The sequence below is a fragment of the Phyllostomus discolor genome, chromosome X, assembly GCF_004126475.2.
Source record: "Phyllostomus discolor isolate MPI-MPIP mPhyDis1 chromosome X, mPhyDis1.pri.v3, whole genome shotgun sequence".
NCBI classification, from domain to species: domain Eukaryota; kingdom Metazoa; phylum Chordata; class Mammalia; order Chiroptera; family Phyllostomidae; genus Phyllostomus; species Phyllostomus discolor.
This window is the reverse complement of record NC_050198.1, coordinates 3,279,994-3,299,911: the sequence shown is the minus strand read 5'-3', so window position 1 is coordinate 3,299,911 and position 19,918 is coordinate 3,279,994.

Genomic DNA, 19,918 nt, shown 5'->3' with positions numbered 1-19,918 from the left:
TCCAGAAAATGTCTTTAAAATTAATATTTGAAAGAATGGGAAAAGCTTGGAAGAATCCAGTCATGGCAGTGACATCATTTTGAATCTTTTCAAATTCTTCTGTAAAATAGAAGAGTCATCAGAGAGGAAAAAAAGTTCACAGACAATATTTTCAAGCAAACTGCCTGATAAGGTATCCCTGGGTATCCAAAAATATAAGTGAGTGGTGATACATCACCCATGAACCTGAGACCTACATGGTATCAGCCTGTGGGAGAAAGCTGGAAGCAGCATTGTTGTCAGAAGGACCAAAGAACACCAAACTAGCCATGGTGTCCCCCTGAAAGCAGGGATGGAGCTGAGAACATCAGATGCAAGTGCAGGGACTTGCCCAATCGGATAGGAAATGAGGATGATGTAAGAACACTGAAGGGGCTGTAGCACCTGTGACCCTATGAACTCTCAAAGTTGACACACCAGGGCTCTTTTCCAGGACAAGGCCTCACAATTTAGAAAAACTTCTAGGAATGAAAGCAACATCAAGCAGAACAGAGTAACACAGCTTCAGGAAAAATAGGCTCCAAAGAAAAGGCGGAAGGGGAATGAAACCAAGAAATGACAAAAAGCAGCTACCGTGATTTTGAACATTTTGTGGAACCAATACACAAGGGAGCTCTGTGAAGCGAGAAACTGTCGAGGCCACCTTCTCCTACAAAGTTCAAGACGATTTCACGTAAAGATAAGCAACCAACAATTATCAAAGCCAAATGCCATAAAAGAGAATAAGGAGCAGAATAGCAAGACTGGAGAAAATATAATCATGCCAGAAAAATATGCCCACAGAACAGGTCAAAACCTTTTAACTCAAAATAACATAAAATACATAAAAATAAAACACATGAAAGAGATTAGAATAAGAAAAACACAGAAATTAGGTTACAATTCAATGAGAAATGTAAAATAAAAGAAAATTTTATTTCAAATATAAAGGCTAAACCAAAAGAAAATCAAGAATGAGTAAGTGCAACATATTAGGTTGGCCAAGAAGTCTTACATTTTTTTTGTACGATGGCTCTAGTGCTGCTTAGTTGTCTTTAATTATTCATTCGAAACAATCTTGTTAATATTGTGACAGCTGTCATATCAGTGTGTATTTTTTAAAACTTAGTAAAATTGATAAATTTTTGTGCAGCCATTTTAATATTGATGATGGCAGAAGATACACAACATTTTTGGTGTGTCATGCTTTATTATTTTAGAAAGGTAAAAACCCAACTGAAAAACAAACAAACAAAAGACTTGTGCAGTGTATGGAGAAGGTGCTGTAATGGATCAAACATGTCAAAAGTGGTTTGTGAAGTTTGTTGGTACTATTGACATTTTGGCCAAACAATTCTTTGCTGTGGGGGCTGTCTTATGCATTGGAAGATGTTTAGCAGCACCCCTGACCTCTACCCACTAGAAGCCAATAGCGGGAGATAGCTGACACACTCAAAATATCCAAATCAATATAGTTATTGGTGAAAATGAAAAATGTATCTTTTATTCTATGGAAAAAGCTAAACAGACTTTTTGGCCAACCCAGTACAATACTTTAAGAGAAATAAAAAGTGAACAGGAGGGAAATTTTTTAAAAAAATGAATAAAGGATAAAATTTATCTGAGAGAAAGTGTCAAATATTGAAGCTATGCAAAGAAAATTTAACATATGGATAGTAGGAATTCCTGAAGAAATAAAACTAACCACAAAAAGAACATTACAAATTGTTATTTAAGAAAACTTTACAATGATAGTTTTTAGTTTTGAAAGTGTATACAGTACTGAATGAGCACATCTTATTTGAGCATACTGACCCAAAACAACCAACACAAAACCTTTTGAATAACATTACTAGACTTTAAATAATTTAAAAAAATCATTTGGTCATGCATAAAGAGCCTGTGAATTATCATAGAAAAAAATGAGTTCATTATCATATATTCAACATAATGTATTAAGCCAGAAGAAAATAGAATGACATACTTAAGATTTTTCAGAAAAGATGTAAGGCATGGATTTTATATCCAGCAAAACTGACTTTCCATTATAAAAGGCAAAAGCTTCTATCAACATGTGAGAACAGGGAATACTATTCCCATGAGTCTACCTGAGAAATTTATAAACAGTAGATTTCAGATAATCAAAATAACTAGAATGATATTAACACAAGGACTGCTGGTGAGCCTTAGGTATATAGTTACTTGCACAATGAAGACTACGTGAAGTTCAGAAGGGAGAGAGTACGTGTGTGTGTAACATCAGTGTGCTCAGTTAATATGCATATAAGTTCAACTATGAAAAAGGAGGAGGGGGACAAAAGGGAAAACATAGGCAAAAATTGTTAACTGTTGATGGTTGAGCATCAGTATTGCTATTCTGAGACTGTTGTGTATGAAAGGTGAGGTGAAGAAGAGCAATTATGGGATGTTCTCTTCTACAATTCTCTGGGTCCTTGAGAGCCAAGGGTCTCTGTGTGGAATGGAGACAGGATATAATATGGGACAGATTAAACATGGAAAAAGAAAAGTCTGTCTTCCTGAATTTGAGATGAAAGTATCAGTAAGACCAAATGAAGGATTTAGTCTTTAAAAAAATACTGCATAGGTGCATATATTTCCTAGCTCCGGCCACGAAGAGGCTTAGAAACAATGACCAATCCAAAAGCAATGGTTCACCGTGGTCCTGAAATATCATTTCCCATTAAAGGAAATCAGGGTCGTTTGGAGAAGGAGATGATTCCAGGTCTGAGACTAGAAATGTTCAAGATGACTCAGGAATATTTCATTATAATAGATAAATCCTGAGGCAGCTCTCAAAGACTACAATGGTTGCTCTGACTGGTGTGGCTCAGTTGGTGGAGTGACGTCCCTCAAAGTGAAAGGTCACCAGTTTGATTCCCAGTCGGGGCACATGCCTGGGTGGTGGGTTTGGTCCCCTATAGGAGTGTATACAAGATGCAACTGATCAAAGTTTGTCTCTCATATCGATGTTTCTCTCTCTCTCTTTCTCCCTCCCTTCTACTCTCTCTAAAAATAAATACAATCTATTTAAAAAAAAGACTACAAGGGTCAAATCAAAAGGACACAGCAGCTAACTTGAGGAAGCTGCCATGGCCAAAGATGGGACAATCTGAGTTTCAAAGGAATAGTTCCAACAAATAGAAACCCATCTAATATCTTTAAATCCACAACCATATAATAATATTTTTAATATCTAATCAGTCACCTCGGAATGACAAGTATGGTAGTGAACCAATTCATTGCCTTGAAGTTGTGTAAATGACGGGAAAGAATCAAGCATTTCTCCTACCTTTTCTGGGTAACCAAATAGGAGATGAATAGTATCTCTTGTAAAAGTATTCAAATAAATAAATAACAAATTAGAATAGCACCATTTTGCAGCCCCATTGAGATTAACCGATTTAGCCACTGAGCATCAACAGCTGTTAACATAATGAAACAGAAAAGCATGTTTCTTCTGAAGAAAGAACACAACACTGTCCCCTTAGGTTTTGTCAAAGGGTTCAGTCTGAGACTGTTCAAACTTCTGGAGTCAGTTTGTTGGAAATGTAGCAAACAGAAACATATGGACCTGTAGCACAAGTAAGCCAACAGCAAAACCCAGCACATGTGAGATTCTTTATGTCAAAAGAGCTAAATTGTAGAAAAAGGGGATTGATGGACCTGTGTAATAAAAGAGACAAACCATATCAGTTTTTTAAGTGGGAAAGATTAAGCTATAGTTTCTAGACATGGTCACTTGGATAATAAAACCATGAAGAAATGCAAGGAAGTGGCTATGAAACAATGATGGTAGTTACTTTTGAAGGGAAAGAGAGCGTTGAAGGTGAATTTCAGAGGGTGACAGGCAAAGTCCTATTTCTTGACCTGGTTAGTAGTTAGAATCTTGCTGATTTTAGTGTTTATAATAATGCACTAAGATACACATTTGTTTTGTGTGGTTTTCTGTATATGTATTTCATTTCACAATAATAATGTTTCAAAGTAATGTTTGTACTCATATTACTATCAATTTGGGCATATTTTTGTTGCCTTTCTCCTCACCTACCTCCATTCACCGCCCCCATACTTACATCTACATGACTATGGAGGTCCACCACCAAGAGGAAGTCTTGCTCAACTTCCACAGAGTAGAGCAACAGAATCCTCAGGGTAAGATGTATAGTTTATTCTATATGAAATTTTGATCATGTTTAATTACTGATGGGCTCAAGAAGTTTTTATAAACCATTTTCCTTGCAAAATATAGGAACTTGGTTTAATAGTGATTTTGAAAACAATGGCACAAGCTTTCAGAACAGTGAGATTTGAAAGGTAACACTTTAGATACATAAGGGTGGTATGTCTGACCTCTGGGTTCTTTTGAAACCAGATTGTGGCAGCATTTTTCCTTTTTGCTTTTGCCTCCACCTAGAATGAATCTGATTTTTCTGCTTTTTGTAAGAATAACAATAAAATCTGAAAAGCCTGTCTATCTTAAAGACAAGTCTAGACAAGTGATTAGGTTAAGTGCCCCAAACAGTTCACAATAGTAATATAAGGTGACATGCTAGAAAGGCATGAAGAATAATCCTATTATATTTACATGCAGATATTGCCCTTGGGGCTGGCCTAATTAGTCCCGTTAATCACAGTGGCCCCTTTGCATGCTAAGCTGGTGGAAATCTAAACCTAATTAATACTCTCTATGGCTAAGCAGAGTTCCGGCTGTAGTGGTGCCTAGACTCACAGCTGTCGGGGAAATATTGCTGTATTATTTTTCCTTCCTTCCGTAATGTCTGCTCAACTCTCCCCTTCCAAGGTTATAAGGATATAAGCAACTTGAGGACAAAGACTGTGTCTCATTTATCTTCATAGTCTACCTAAGCTTAGCACATTGAACTGTACAAAGTGGAGACAAGAGGTATTATCTGTTTGGTGCCTTTGTTACAGAAAAAAAAAACTGTCTGAAGGGGAAGTATGCAATTAAACTAGACATGTGCTTAGTTTTATTTTTATTTTTTAAGTATAGGTATAATTCACCTACAGTGAAGTGCACAGATTTTAGGACTATAGTTTGATGAGAGTTAATAAATGCATACAGCTAGGTAACCCAAACACCTGTCAATATATAGAACATTAATACAACCCCAGAATGTTCCCTTGCGCCCCTTCCAGTCAAACATGAGCCCCAGAAGCAAGCAACCTCTGCTGTAATATTGTCGTAGATTATTTAGGCCTATTCTGGAACTTTATGATGTGAATGGGATGGTGCACTATGGTTTCTTTTGTGTAGGAGCTGTCGCACGATATGATGTTTTTAACATTCATCCATGTTGTGTGTATCAGTGACTTATCCCTCTTTATACTTGATTAGTAGCCCATTGTACAAACATAATGCAATTTTTTATCCATTAGCTTATTGATAACCATTTGGTTGTTTCCAGTTTAAGGCTAAATTAATGAAACTGCTATGAACATTCTTTGAACAAGTCATTTTGTGAACACATCTTTCTTTTGAGTAGATTCCTAGCAGTGGAATTGCTGGGTCATAGGGTAGGTATACACCTCACTTTATAAGAAACTGTGAAGGAGTTTCGTAAAGTCTTATAATCTACATTCCCACAAAAACTTGCAACTTCCAGTTGCTCAGCACCCTCTGCAAATGTTCATGAGCATACAGTACAGTATCGCAGCATGGATAACTGAAGATGTTGATCAAGTTTGCATGTGCTTATTGGCCAATTGTATATCTATCTTCTTTATCAATCTTTAGTCCATTTTTATTTCATTGTGTTTTTTGTGGGGGGGATTATAAGAACGCTTTATAGATCTTGGATGTTACTTTTTATCCAATGTACATTTTGTAAATATGGTTTTTTTCAGTCTTCCCTATTCATTTACTGAGTAATTCATTATTTTTGACAAGCAGAAGTTTTTAACTTTGATGAAGTCCAGCTTATCAACTTTTTTATGCTTAGTACTTTCTGTGTCCTGTCTGAGAAATTTCAACATTATGAAGATATTTTTCTGCTGTTTCCTTCTAGAATTTCTACTGCTTCAACTCATGTTTGGGTCTGTGTTCTGTGTTGAATTAATTTTGTGAATTAGACATAATATAGTAGTCAAATTTAATTTATTCCCTTATAGATAACCACTTGTTTCAGCACCATTTATTTGAAAGACTATATTTTCCACCTTTGAAATGCCTAGTACTTTTGTCAACAGTCAGTTGACCATATTGTGTGGATCTGCTGGTGAACTCTCTACTCTGATCCATTGATTGACCTATTTTTATGCCAAAACCACACTCTCTTGATTGCTGTTGATTTATAGTAATTCTTAAAATCAGGGACTGTGAATACTCCAAATTCGTTCTCCTTTTTCAAAATTATTTGACTAATCTAAATGATCTAAAGATCATTTTGCATTTACATACATATTTCAGACTCAGCTTGGCAATTTTTACCTTGTCAATTAGAAACTTGCTAGGATTATATTGGGTGACACTGAATATATAGATAAATTTGGGGAGAATTAAAATCTTAGCAACATTGATGCTTTTTTTAACAACAAATCTTTTTTTAATTGATTTTAGAGAGAGAGAGATGTAGGGAGAGAGACAGAGAGAGAAATATTGATTTGTTGAATTCATTGGTTGATTCTTGTGTATGCCCTGAGGGGAAATTGAACCCACAACCTTGGCATATCAGGATGGCACGCCAACCAACTGAGCTACACAGCCAAGGTGCAACATTGATTCTTACAGTCAATAAAATATCTATTATTGTTTTTGCCTTAAATACTCAATTGGTTGTTAAATACATTAAGAAATGGTTTTTCAAGTCTTTCATATTTACTAACATATTTATAACTTCGAGCCCTCTTTATTACTTTAGGTAGATTTGAGTTTCCATCTGTACCTCAGTCCCTTTCAGCTTGAAGAACTTTTATAATGCAGGTCTGCTCTAGTGAATTCTCGTAACTTTTGTTTATCTGAACCTGTCCTTTTTCTTTTCTGAAGTAAGCATCTCTGGATATTGAATTCTCAGTAGAAAGTTTTGTTTATTGACACTGTATTGTGTCATTCCATTATTTCTGGCTTCCATGGGTTCTGATAAGATATCAGTCATTACTTTTATTATTGTTCCCATGTGGGTGATGTGTCTTTTATCTCTGGCTGATTTTTAAATTTGTGCCTTATCTTTGGTTCTCAGAAACTTGATTAAAATTTGCCTGGATGTGGTCTTTGTTGTTTATCCTGCTTGAGATTTTTTTTTTACCTACTTGGATCTGTGAGTTGGTATTTTTCAACAAGTTTGAAATTTGGGGGCAATTATTTCTTCAAATATTTGTTCTGCCCCAGTCACTCTCTTATCTTTTTTAATTAAAACTACATATTGTCATATTTCCTGGTGTTTACATAGGCCAGGACCTGTGTAACAGGTATTTCATTTGTTGGTCTTTTTTCTTGATGCTTTAGTTTGAACAGTTTCCATTGGCCTGTTTTCAAGAGCATTGATTTTCTTCCTCTGCAGTTAAATTCATCCAATAAATTTTTCATTTCAGATGTTTTGCATTTTAATTGTGTAGTTTCTATTTAGATCTTTCTAACTGTTTTATCTTTTCCTGCTGAAATTTCCCACATGTTCTCTCACCATGTCCATTTTCCCCTAGTATTTATATTTCTAATAAATAATTTATAATCTTGCCCACTAATTTCAATATCTGTGTGATTTCTATATTTTTCTCCTGGTTATGTTTCCTATTTCATCATTTATTCACATATATTGTAACTCTTTTTAATGTATACTTGGTATCATTTATGCTGTGTCTTTGAAAGTCTGGATTTGGTTGTCTTCCCATAAAGAGTATTGGATTTTATTTTGGCTGGAAGATAATTTCTGCTGGATTAGAATGAACCTGTGGAAGCTTGATTTTAGACTTTAAGGGTCTATAGTAGCCCTTCCTCTAGGACTACAGTGCTTTATCCCCATGGTCTTTCCAGGGTCTCAAGTGAATTGCCAAGGTATTAAGTGGCATCTCTTCATTTTGGCTAATTGGACCTCCTACATCTCTTTCATCTCCCACATTCCCAGCAGCTGTTCTCTGTTAGACCTTGCAGAGTCTTGTTCTATGTCTATAAAGCTTGTATTTGATCAAAGATTCAAAGGCCATCCATGAGGATTTCTGAAACTAGTGTTTGGCTCAGATCTGTCTCTCCAGTAAATTCCAGTCGTTAGCAATTCAGAAATCTGATCTGTGCTGCCTGAGCCCAGCAAGACTGCTATTCTCTATTTGGGTTCCTTCCCTGGGTTGTAATTTGGAAAGTTCACTCAAACAGGAAGCAAAGCAAATATGGAGCTGACCTCCTGTATCTCCTCTCAAAACCCTGTTTTGTCTACTGCCTTAAACCAGTTTCTTCATATATTTTGTCCAGTGTGATAGTTGTACATGATGAAATGGTAAATCTGATCAACATCATTCTGCCATAATCAGAACCAGAGTCTTTCATCTTTTATGCTTTAATATTGTCAAAGATTTCCTTAAGGATACATCTGAAGGGCCTTGCCTATCAATTCTAGCATCTCTACTGTGGTTGTCTGCTCCCATGTATTTTGGGTCATAAACAAATTTGAGAATCTAATGCAGGCTTAGGAAACTTTCTTTAAAAAATGGTCCTTGGCCACGGTCCCATTCTGCAGGCAATTCCAGAGATTTAATTTATCCCCCAAAGCCCAGCTGTGAACTATCTATCAACAGACTAAAAATTAAGAAACCCTGCTCAATATCCTTTCTACAGCTATAAATATGTAGTTGTTCTTATTTTTTTCCAAAAATGGAAAGAAGCTGATAATACCAACATAAATAAATTTTATAGAATGTAAATAGGTTTGGACACCTGAGCAAATACATTTCTGTGCACACATCAACAGGTTTATGATGTACTTTCTGAACTTAGGAAAGGTTTCATATCTTTCAAAATTCATTTATAAGTGAACCTAAACTTTATATCCACCATACGAGGTCTTCATTTCTATTTATGTTGTGTGGGAAAACTTACCCAGTGATTGTTTTATGGAAATCAATTGTTTTGTGGTAAAAAAATGGCTGGTCATTATATCGTTAACCTATTCAATTACATATTTTATGAGTTCTCCTGTGAATAATAAACAGAAATGTACCCATAAGGTACAATTAAAAACTACAACAGAATCTCACCTTGTCTTCACATGGGTTTCTCCAGAAGTTGACTCTGAGATAAAGACTCAAATACATGAAGTATATTTCAGAGGAAATCTCAGGAAACATTTGGAGGGGACAGGGGTGTGAGATAAGACAGAGAAGAAAGCCAAGAAAGGGATTATGGTGAAACAAGTTACTACTTTGGAAATGGGGGCTTATTCTCACTGAGGAGTTCTGGGAGCCAGTGTGAAGCACCCACTCACCTGAGAAATGTCACATCGAAAGGACACCAAGTCCCATTAGATATTGATTGAGAGCTGCACCCAGAGGGTGTTCATTCTCTGGCATATCTGGTGGACAGAAGGGATTTGGCGGTCAGAGAGACCCCTGAGAGCTCCAGTGCTGGCTGTTGAGAGCCAAGCTGTCACATACCTACATTAGTGCTTCAGGGGTGTGAGGCGCTGGTGACACTACGAGTAACTAGTGACATTTCCCCCCATTGTATGGTTGCAGTTTGTTCTGCATAATGACAGATGCATCTCTTGGAGTCCCAAAGACTCGGTATCTGTCAAACAACATACGTTGCCTAATATGTCATGTTCAGAAAATAACATTCAAATTTGCTGATTTGCTTTGGTTTGTACATTACTTCCCTCTGGCTATGGCAGCTAGCGCATCGTCAAAACTTGTTTTAATAAACAACAAATAGAGTCCTTGCCAAGCATAATTAGTTTTCTCTCATATAAATTTTTTCTTGTGTCATGTCACCATAGAAATCTACATAATAAGGAAAATAAATGAAGTCTTGGTGGAGACTGCTTTAGTTCCTGTCCTCTGAATTGAAATCTAAAGTAACTTCAATGGGAAAGTATTTTCCTGCTATACCTTGCTTCCTTTGAAATAGCTACCTAAAAATAGCTAATGTTCTTTGAGTGTCAGGCTGTGTGTTAAGTCCTTTACATGTATTAATTCATTCTAGTTTCATACAACCCCAACTCACAGGCACAGATAACACTGTGCTGATTAGAAGAGGGTAAGGGGGCTGGGGGAGGTCGGAGAAAGTAAAGGAGAATAAATGGTGACAGAAGGAGAGTTGGGTTGGTGAACACACAGTACAATACACAGAAGATGTATTAGAGAATTGTACATCAGAAACCTATGTAATTTTATTAACTAATGTCACCCCAACAAATTCAATGAAAATTAAAAATGATAATAAATGTTAATACAGAAAAAAGTTTCATAACAGCCCTGTAGGTATGTACTATCATCAATCATATATTATAATTAAAGTCATATATTATATGTTATAATTAAAGAAAGCAGATAAAATGATTTTCCTTGCCTAGGGCCAAAGAAATCATATGTAGAACATTCTAGAACTGAATACTTTCTAACAACTACACCACATTGTTTCCCATCTGCATCTCAACTAGCATGAAGTAACTTTGTCATTTAGCAAAGTAAGTCCAGACACGACCTTCTCTTTCCTCTTCTCAAATTTTTACCAGACTTGGATTCCAGCGTGGTTTTTGTCCACTCCCTTCAATAAATAGGTCACTTCAGAATCCTGATGATTCCCTTGGTGGAGACTGTTCCCATAGATATTTAGCAGACCAAAGCAATATGCTCTAAACAGAGGTCAACGAACTCTCTGTCAAGGAGAATAAATAAATATTTTCAGCTTTTCCAACTATATGTAGCGCCAAAAGAGCAATAGACAATACATAATCAACTGGGCATAGCTGTGTACCAATAAAACTTTATTTACAAACACCAGCAACAGGTTGGATTTTGCCTGCAGGCTATTTGCCAACACCTGGTTGGAACTATAGACTGCAATTTCATTTCCTATCATTAACTGACCTGGAGTTCCACCTTCAGAAAACCTTGAGTATGTAAAGCCATTATTACACAATTAGTCAGAAAAAAACTCTTATGAAGTTAAAGCTCTAAGGGACTTTGAGATGTCCTAGTCCAATGAGGCAGATATCCCCACTTGGTTTTATTTCAATGTGTAGGCTTATTTTAATGTCCCTGAGCTTCATTTTATAAAGGTTATCTAGCGAAGGGAAGACTGTGAAAAGTACAGAGAGAATATTCAAGGAGAAAATGAATGTTTTCTTGTTAAAATAAGGCATAACATCACAGAGTTCATTAAAGGTCTTCAAATTATTTAGATGGGGAAGGAAACCAGTGTCAAACATCAGGATCAAGTAAGAATGCCAACAAACAGTCTTTACTTTTTCATGCAGGGTAGGAGAGAAAAAGAATTCCACTTATCAAAATTTATTTTTATCCATATTTCTACACTAAAATCTGGTAACTATATAGACACCCTTTTCTTGGTAACCAAGAGACATAGGATACCTAATTTAGTACATATTTTATATTTTGGAAAACAACTTAGATATGGAGGAAATTGACTCGATTACATGTTATAAGTTGTAATTGCAGCATCCTAAACTGAAAGAGACCCTGCACATTAGTTATTGCAATTCCTTCACTCTACAAATAGGAACCTGAGGCCCAAGGGGCTCGATATTATGCCAAAGGTCATCCAATTAGAAGTGAAGCTGTGGTAGAACCCACATGTGTTGATGAGAATCATGTTTTAATTTTAGAGTCAGAAGGGTTCAATCCCAACTCTGCTAGTTATAACTTTATTAACCTCATGGAAGTTATTTAAACTTCCTGAGCCTCTATTGTATTATCTGTAAGCTGGGGATGTCTACTGACCAATCAGTGGTTTGTAATAATTAAATTAAATAGCATGCACAGAGTCCCAGGCACTTAGTAGTTGCTCAGTAAATGATAGCTGTAATATTCCGTTTGATAATTATTTATTAAGAACTTACTATATGGTGGGCACTACATCATGGAATGGAGATACAAAGACAAAATCCTCACCCTAGAAATGCACACAGGAAATAAACTCATGAACAGATTATTCATAATATCATCTACTTTAAGTGCTATAATTGAGGTATGCACAAACTGTTATGAGGATACAGAAGACTGAGCATTTAGAACAGTGCTGTCTAATCCAGTATCTATTAGCTATATATAAGTATCAAATATTTGAAATGTGACTAATTGAAATTGAGATGTGCCATAATTATAAAATACACACAGAATTTTGAAGATGGGATACACCAAAAAGGAATGGAAAATATCCCATAAATAACTTTCTCTACTGAGTACCTGTTGACATGAAATGTTTAGACAAATAAGGCAAATTCCTGCCTTTCAAGCATTCAAAGTCTGATAAAGAACACCCACAATTGCTATCATGCAAAATCGGAAGAACAATATTAGAGGCATACACATGGGGGAAAGCTATGGGCATATTTCGTACATGATTTGACATTTCAGCTATATCTGAAAGCCGAGCGGTTCCCCCAGTGAAGGAGGGAGGAAGAGCACTCCAGCTGTTCGAATGAGGCAGGTGAGAATAAAAGCAGGCAGTGTTCTGGAAAGAACGAGCAGTTGTTTCTTTTGCCAGTTTTTCAGGATGTCCTTGAACCCAATGTGAAGAAGAATTTAGCTCTCTCTGCAAGTGTCTTCCACAATTTACTTATTCAAGCCCTATCTATTCAGCATCTGATAATATAGTAGCTAGAATTTACTGAATTCTTATAATGTGTCAGACACAAAGTACTTTTCATTTAATCCTCACAATAGCCCAATGAGATAGAAAAATGTATCCCCCCTTTTACAAGTGAAGAAACTGAGGACTGCAGAGATTAAGTCATTTGCCCAAAATCATGCCATTGGAAAAAGGCAGAGCCTGTGTTGGATCACCAGTCTGCCTGATAGCAAATTCTGTGCTCTCGGCTCCATGCGGATGCTGCCCCCCTGCCTGGTCTAGACTCCCACAGGAGGCCTTTCATAGCAAAAAGCAGAAAGGTCACAGCACAGCCAGAGGGAGCAGCTCCGATCGTGGCCACCTGGGATGTGACAGCCATCTCTGATCCTAAAAAGAGTTCTATGTAAAGCACATTTTGAAAGAGCAGAAGTCTCGACAGGAAATTTTCTGTGGAAATATTTAGTTGCCAGAAGTGGTCCTGGAGGGCAGAACTCCAGACAATGGTTAACAGAAGTCATTGGGAACTGTCCATGGAAAAGCCACTCCCCGCCAGGAGGAGATGTTCCCAGAAGCTGCAGTGGCCAGAGATGCAGGGAACCGCTGTCACCAGAAATGGCCACGGAGGCTGCTGCTAAAGCCGGGGTGTCAAACTCATTTTCACTGGGGTCCACATCAGCCTTGCGGTTGCCTTCAAAGCGTCAAATGTAATGTTAGGACTGTATAAATGTAACTACTCCTTAACTAGGGGCAAGGAGCTCAGCACTGCCACCGGGTAGAAACAAGGTGCTGGGCTGGATAAACCAAGGTGGAGGGCCAGATTCAGCCTGCGGGCCTTGTGTCTGCCACCTGTGTGCTAAAGGAAGGACAGGCTGTGGAGAAGGAATCAAAGGGTTTCCGGCCTCTCTGCCATCTTCAGACAAAACTCGCTTGACAACAAGGCAAAGAACTGATTCCACTGGGCTTTTAGGACCCTGATTGTTAACGATATGGGATAAAATTCCTTACCTTTAAATCTGCTGAGGTTAGTGCCCAGAACCTCTGAGTTGGAGTTTCTTAAGCCAACAATATGGGAAAGGAGAAAGGGAGAGTGTTCGTGTCAGAGAAAGAGAGAGCTGAAATATGACACAGCTAGTAAGTTTCTGACTGAGGTTAAACAGTTGGAGGAAAATATAGTATTACATATTGTGTGTGGGGAGGGGGGTGATCATGTTACCGCACCCTTCGAGGTTATTGGCTGAGAGCATTTCCTGTAATCAAAGGCAGTTTAAAAGGAGAGAAACAAATTTTGTGTGCATACACGTACATATGAGAGCCTCACAAGTATATGAGGCTCAAAAGGCAGTCAAAGGATACTGAGGCTGATACTGTCTATCATGCTGAGCCAAGGAAAGGGAGTGGGGTATGGCGGCTTTAAAGGGAAGAAGAAATTTCAGAAGAAGGTGAGGAGATGAAATGTATGGGTACAGAGCATGCTCTGCCATGCAAAAAGTGTCTCATATACAACAAGTGATCTCTGGTAATAGCTCTCTTCCTGGTACAGGATCCCTTTCTATGATAAATTCTTTAAGGTAGTTAAGGGGGAGGTAGAGAGCTTTTCCTGAGTCCACTGGGTCTGGATTGACTTCAGGTCCGTGATCCAAAGTGGCAGAATTTGGAGTGGCCCACCTTCTGCCATGCATAGAAACAATCTATTCTATAATAAAATAAACCAAAAAAGTATAGACTTTACTCCATGCCAGCTTTTATTTTTCAATATAGCTCCTGAAATTTGGGGGTTCCACATTACCAAATAGTGATCCAAAAGATTTCAGTCACATTGGGAATCAGATTCTTTTTTTTTTTTACTATTGTTCAAATACAGTTGTCTCCAATTTCACCCCACCACACAGATTCTTACACAGAAGCTCAGCCCATTTGCCTACACTTGTGCCTGGGCTATACAGAGCCTGGGCCTCAGAGGAGACTGCCGGGCTCTAGTCCAGCTTTTCCTGCCCAATAGCCACGCAACAATGAACAGTGCCTTGTCACCTCTCTGAGAGCACAGAGTTTGTGTGTTATGTTCTCTACTGAAATTCTAATGCCTAGAATATGCCTAGCACATAGTTGTGACTCAATGGAAATCTGTGAAACTAAATTGAATTGAATAGCATCAGAAGAATCATTCTGTCAAATACGTATTATGTACCCTACATAGTGCGGTACACTTGACATCGGAAAATTCACAATTTGTGTAAAAGAATCCTGGCAGACTTTTATCCAGAATCTACAAAGAATTGTTACCACTTAATAAGACAAACAACCCAATTAAAACATGGGCAAAAGATTTGAACAAATATTACCCCAAAGAAGATACACAAATGCTTACTAAACACATGAAAAGATGCTGAACATCATTAGTTATTAGGGGCGTGCAAACTCAAACCTCAACAAGATACCATTCACCCACTACAATGCTTGGAACAGCTATAATCAAGACAACAGACAATAGCAAGTATGAGGAGACAGGAGCTCTCCTACATGCTGATAGGAGTGTAAAATGATACTGCCATTTCGGAAAATAGTTTGGTAGCATCTTAAAAAGTGAAGCGTAAATCTACCATACACTCCAACGATTGCACTCCTCAGTATCTCCCCAAGAGAAGTGAAAATACAAAGGGTGGACCAAAAGTAGGTTAACGATTGTGACTAGATGAAACACACAGTTCATTCTTGTACTATTTTCCGTATGAACAACCGTAAACCTACCTTTGTAAACCTACCTTTGCCCCACCCGGTACGTCCACACAGAGACTCAGGGTTGTAACATAAGCCCCACTGATAACGCTTGGCTAAGTTCCATAATTTTTCCAAGGTCACAGAGTTAGTCAAGAGCAGAGCTAACATTTTATGCCAGTTCTGTTTGGTTCCAGAGACTGTGTTTTTCCCTCATTGCACCACACTGTTCTCCAGATATGTCCATCTTTTTAAAGCATTTTTGGTTATTAAAAAGAAAATATATTCAAAACTGACAGGAACAAGGACAAGAAATAAAATGTTATATAAGGTTAGTCTTTTATTCTATACAGTTATATACTAAGACAGTTTTGATAACCTCTCCGTATTTTCATTTCCTTATCTGCAAAATGGAGATAGTAATAGCAAGTAATTCATAAAATTATTTTAAAAATTAACAAATGAAATTCATTGAAAGATTAAGTGCATCGCAAAAGGTCCCACGTATGGAAATGCTCAATATTTGTTATCTATCATTCTAAGTGTTGTTCTAACAATTACTGAGTTATTTCTCCATGGAAGTTAAGGAAAAGAAAACACACGTCAGCTAATATATGGGGAATTTTCTCAAGAATAAGTTGCACATTTAGCTGTAGGGATTATGAGAAAGTCCTAATGGATGCTTTGATGATCTTACATTGCATACAAGAAAACTGCAAACATGCTGAATATGCTTGGGTTGGGAATGTATTCTTTTGAATAAATTAATTTGAGATTATGCCATATTAGTCAGCATAATGTGGCCACAAAAATGATTTACTTCCCAGCACTGCTAAAATTTGTCTTCTTAAGCAAGATAAAGCAGTTAAGCACCAGTAATTACCGCCCTAGGTTTCTGAAATAAATTTCACAAAAAGTGAACCAAAGAGCAGTAGGCTCTCAGCCCCACTTTAATAGTCGTGGTGAAGACCCTGTGCCACTCCGGAGGACCAGGTCAGGGGGCTGGGTTAGAGCAGGGGTCTTTCACAGGAGAACTTGGCCTCTGTTGGGAGTTGGGACTGCTTTGGGTGGGACCCGTGGGATGTGACCTGTCTGTGTAAATGGTGCTCTGCAAACATGAGGCTGGGTGGCCCAGATGCTGACATAAGAATTCTCACCATTGCACCCATGGCCAGCTACATCCATCTAGAAGGAGGGAGAACAGGCTGCAATAGTGCTGTGGTTTGGGAGCAGAACTAAGAGAAGGGGAGTGTGTTAGTGTACTAGGGCTATCGTAACAGAGCTCCACAGACTGGGGGTGGGAGGGGGCATAAACAGCAGAAATGTATTTCCCTCACGGCTCTGGGGGCTGGAAATCCCAGGTAAAGGTTCTGGCCGAGTTGATTTCTTCTGAGGCCTCGCTCCTTGATTTGCCCGTGGCCAACCTATTGCTGCCTCTTCACTGGTTGTCCCGCAGAGGATGCGCCTCTGGGCACCTCACTGTGTGTCCTCATCTGTTCTCAGAAGGACATCAGTCAGAGTGGGTTAGGGCTCACTTGAACAGCCTCATTGTAACTTAATCACCGCTTTGAAGGCCCTATCTCCAAATACAGTCACATTCTGAGGTGCAGCTAGGCCAATTCAGTATAAAATATTTTTGCCTCGTGGATTAAATCAGTCTTGTCACCTAGAAGTTTGGTTTCTATACAAGCAAAATCTAACCAAAGACACTGAAATAGACAACAGGCTGAAAGTGTCCAGAGGGGAGAGGGGAGGGAGTTTCAGGGGAATTTCAGGGGAAAGGGGGAAGGGTTTACAGGAACTAGTATAAAGAACACATGGACAAAAACTGGGGGGGGTGGAAATGGGAGGGAGGTAGGGAGGGTTGGGTGGGTGGGCTTCGATAGGAGTAAAAGATAGAAAATTATACTTGAACAATAATTAAAATTATTTTTTAAAAAGAAAAAAATGTGTGTTTGTTTCTCAAAACAAAAAAAAAAGAAATTTGGTTTCTATATTAAAATTGAATCCAGAGGGATCAGTTCTGTCTGGCAGGTAGATAAGGACTATATTCTACATTAAATAGAAGAGATGGTGGCCAAAGAGTTAATTCTCCTATAAAGTTACGCAAAAGGTCCATGAAAGATGTCATAAAACATACTTTCCGTGAATCAATAGCATTTCCCAAGGAAACGACTTTAATGGAAATATGTGCTATGCTCACAGCATTGCCTAAGACAAACAGTGGAGAGAATAAAGAACGATACTGTTTTTTCTCTCTCAATTGTTTTTTATACACATCTTTATATATCTTTTATATGTCTATATATTTTATATCTGTGTTTATATATCTTATCTATATATATTGTATATAATATAAACATGTATTTTATAATATATATATATATATATATATATATGTATATGTGTCTTTAAGCCTAAAAGTGCCCCCAGCGGGACTGTAGAGAAGTAATGGTATTCTGGGCCAAAGGCCACAAGCCAATTGTGCTTAAACGATGCACTTGAGGCCTCCCTTTGAAAAGCTGAGTGCCATCATTGGTCATTCTTTAGTTGAATGGACAAGGTGCCCCAAGGCATCTTCCAAACACTTTTTCATTTATACTTTAAAGATAAAAGGCAGCAGCTCCTTCTAGCACATTAGATCAAGGATACTAGACAAACATACAGAACAGAGGACAACAATAAGAGTGCCTTTATCTGTTTCTGTGCTAGCGGACTGACTTCACTACATCAGCGCTCTACTGCAGCAAAACCTCTATGTCTAATGATGATGATGATGATGATGATGATGATGATGATAATAGTAATAATAATAGTAATGATAATGGCGGCTAATGTTCACTGGGGGCTTACTGTGCACCAGACATTGTTCTGGGTGCCTTGTGTGCATTGACTTATTAGATGATGTGATGATGATAATCCTAGGAAGCCAATGACCAATATTAACAACACCGTCCCATTAGGCAGATAGGAAAAATGAAGACAGAGAGGTGAAGTTCCTTGAACAAGATCACAGAACTAGTAAGTGACAGCACTGGGGGCTGGAGCCAGCCAGTGTGTCTCTGGCCCTCATTTGTGTGTGTGCTGCTCTACACTGCCTCACCAAAGCACTTTGTCACCTCCCAGAAGATCACCGCCAACTGCAAACCTCAGCCTGACCCCTCCCCCCTCTGCCCTCCTTAGCAGCCAACAAATGGCTACTAAGAGGCTTCTGCCTCTCTCTAGGCAGCTTCCTAATATGAGATAAAATCGCGTATTTGCATGTCGATCATATCCATCAAAAAACATGAAACTTGGCCACGTTTTGCTCTTTGTGATGCTTGTGTTCTTGTCTTCCCCCACTGGATTGATCCCTTCTCAGAACGTGGATCATTCAACAAAGTGAGCAGTGCTGTATTGAGAGGAGCCTACTCTGACTGCCTTCACCTTCTGGGCTTACCCAAGTCCCATTGCCAGGCAGAGTGCAGGGCACTTTGTAGGAATGATAATGACAAAAACAAATAAGCGTGGTCTCTGCAAAGAGCTGACATTCTAATCTCAGTATTTCTCAACACGGGCTGCACATTCGAATCCCCTGGGGGAGATTCAGCATAAACACCCACTCCCTCACTTCCCCCCAAGACCTTTTGAATCAGAATTTTGGGGGATGAGCCCAGGACAGTGGTAGTTTTTCTGGAGATCCCCCCAGTGCCTCAAAGAAGCAGACGGGGCTTTCTTATTATTGCCGAGACACACATATAAGTGGGTAATTATAAGACCCTGTTGTTAGAGTAACAGCAGAGCGCTATAAATAGCAGGAAGGCACAGAGCCACTGCTTCCAGCCAGGGACCTTGCAGAGGCCTTCACAGAGGAGGAGACACAGACCTGGTCTAATTGGATGAGCAAATGCTCACAGGGTAGAAGGGTTGGGATGGGGAGCTTGGATATTCTGGTAGATTGAAGAGCAAACACAAAGACACAGGGTTAGGGAAAAGGAAAACCAATATGCACTGTGAAAACAAATATAGTTCTTCAAGACTAAGTAGTAGGTATGTGTTGGAGGGCAAGAGCCAGACTATACTGGTGGCCTTGGGTGCCATGCTGGCTGCTGCATTTTAACCCTGCAAGTGAGGGTCCTGGCTGTTGTAGCCTGCTTATAAACCAAAACCCTCCTTCCCTTAGGTCATGTAAAAGAGGATTGGATATTTTTCTATAGACATTTTACTATAAACCTGAGAGAGGAAAACACGATGAAAACCTAACAAAAGCAAAGGCATAGAAACTAAATAATTTTTGCTATATAATTAATATATGGGACACATATTTGTTACCCCTAAGAACACTCTCAGGGAGGAGCCCTTATCAAGTAAGGGCTGTCTTCACTTCTTTCCCATGTGTGTCTTTTAGCTCATGTTAACCTCCAGGGGAGAAAA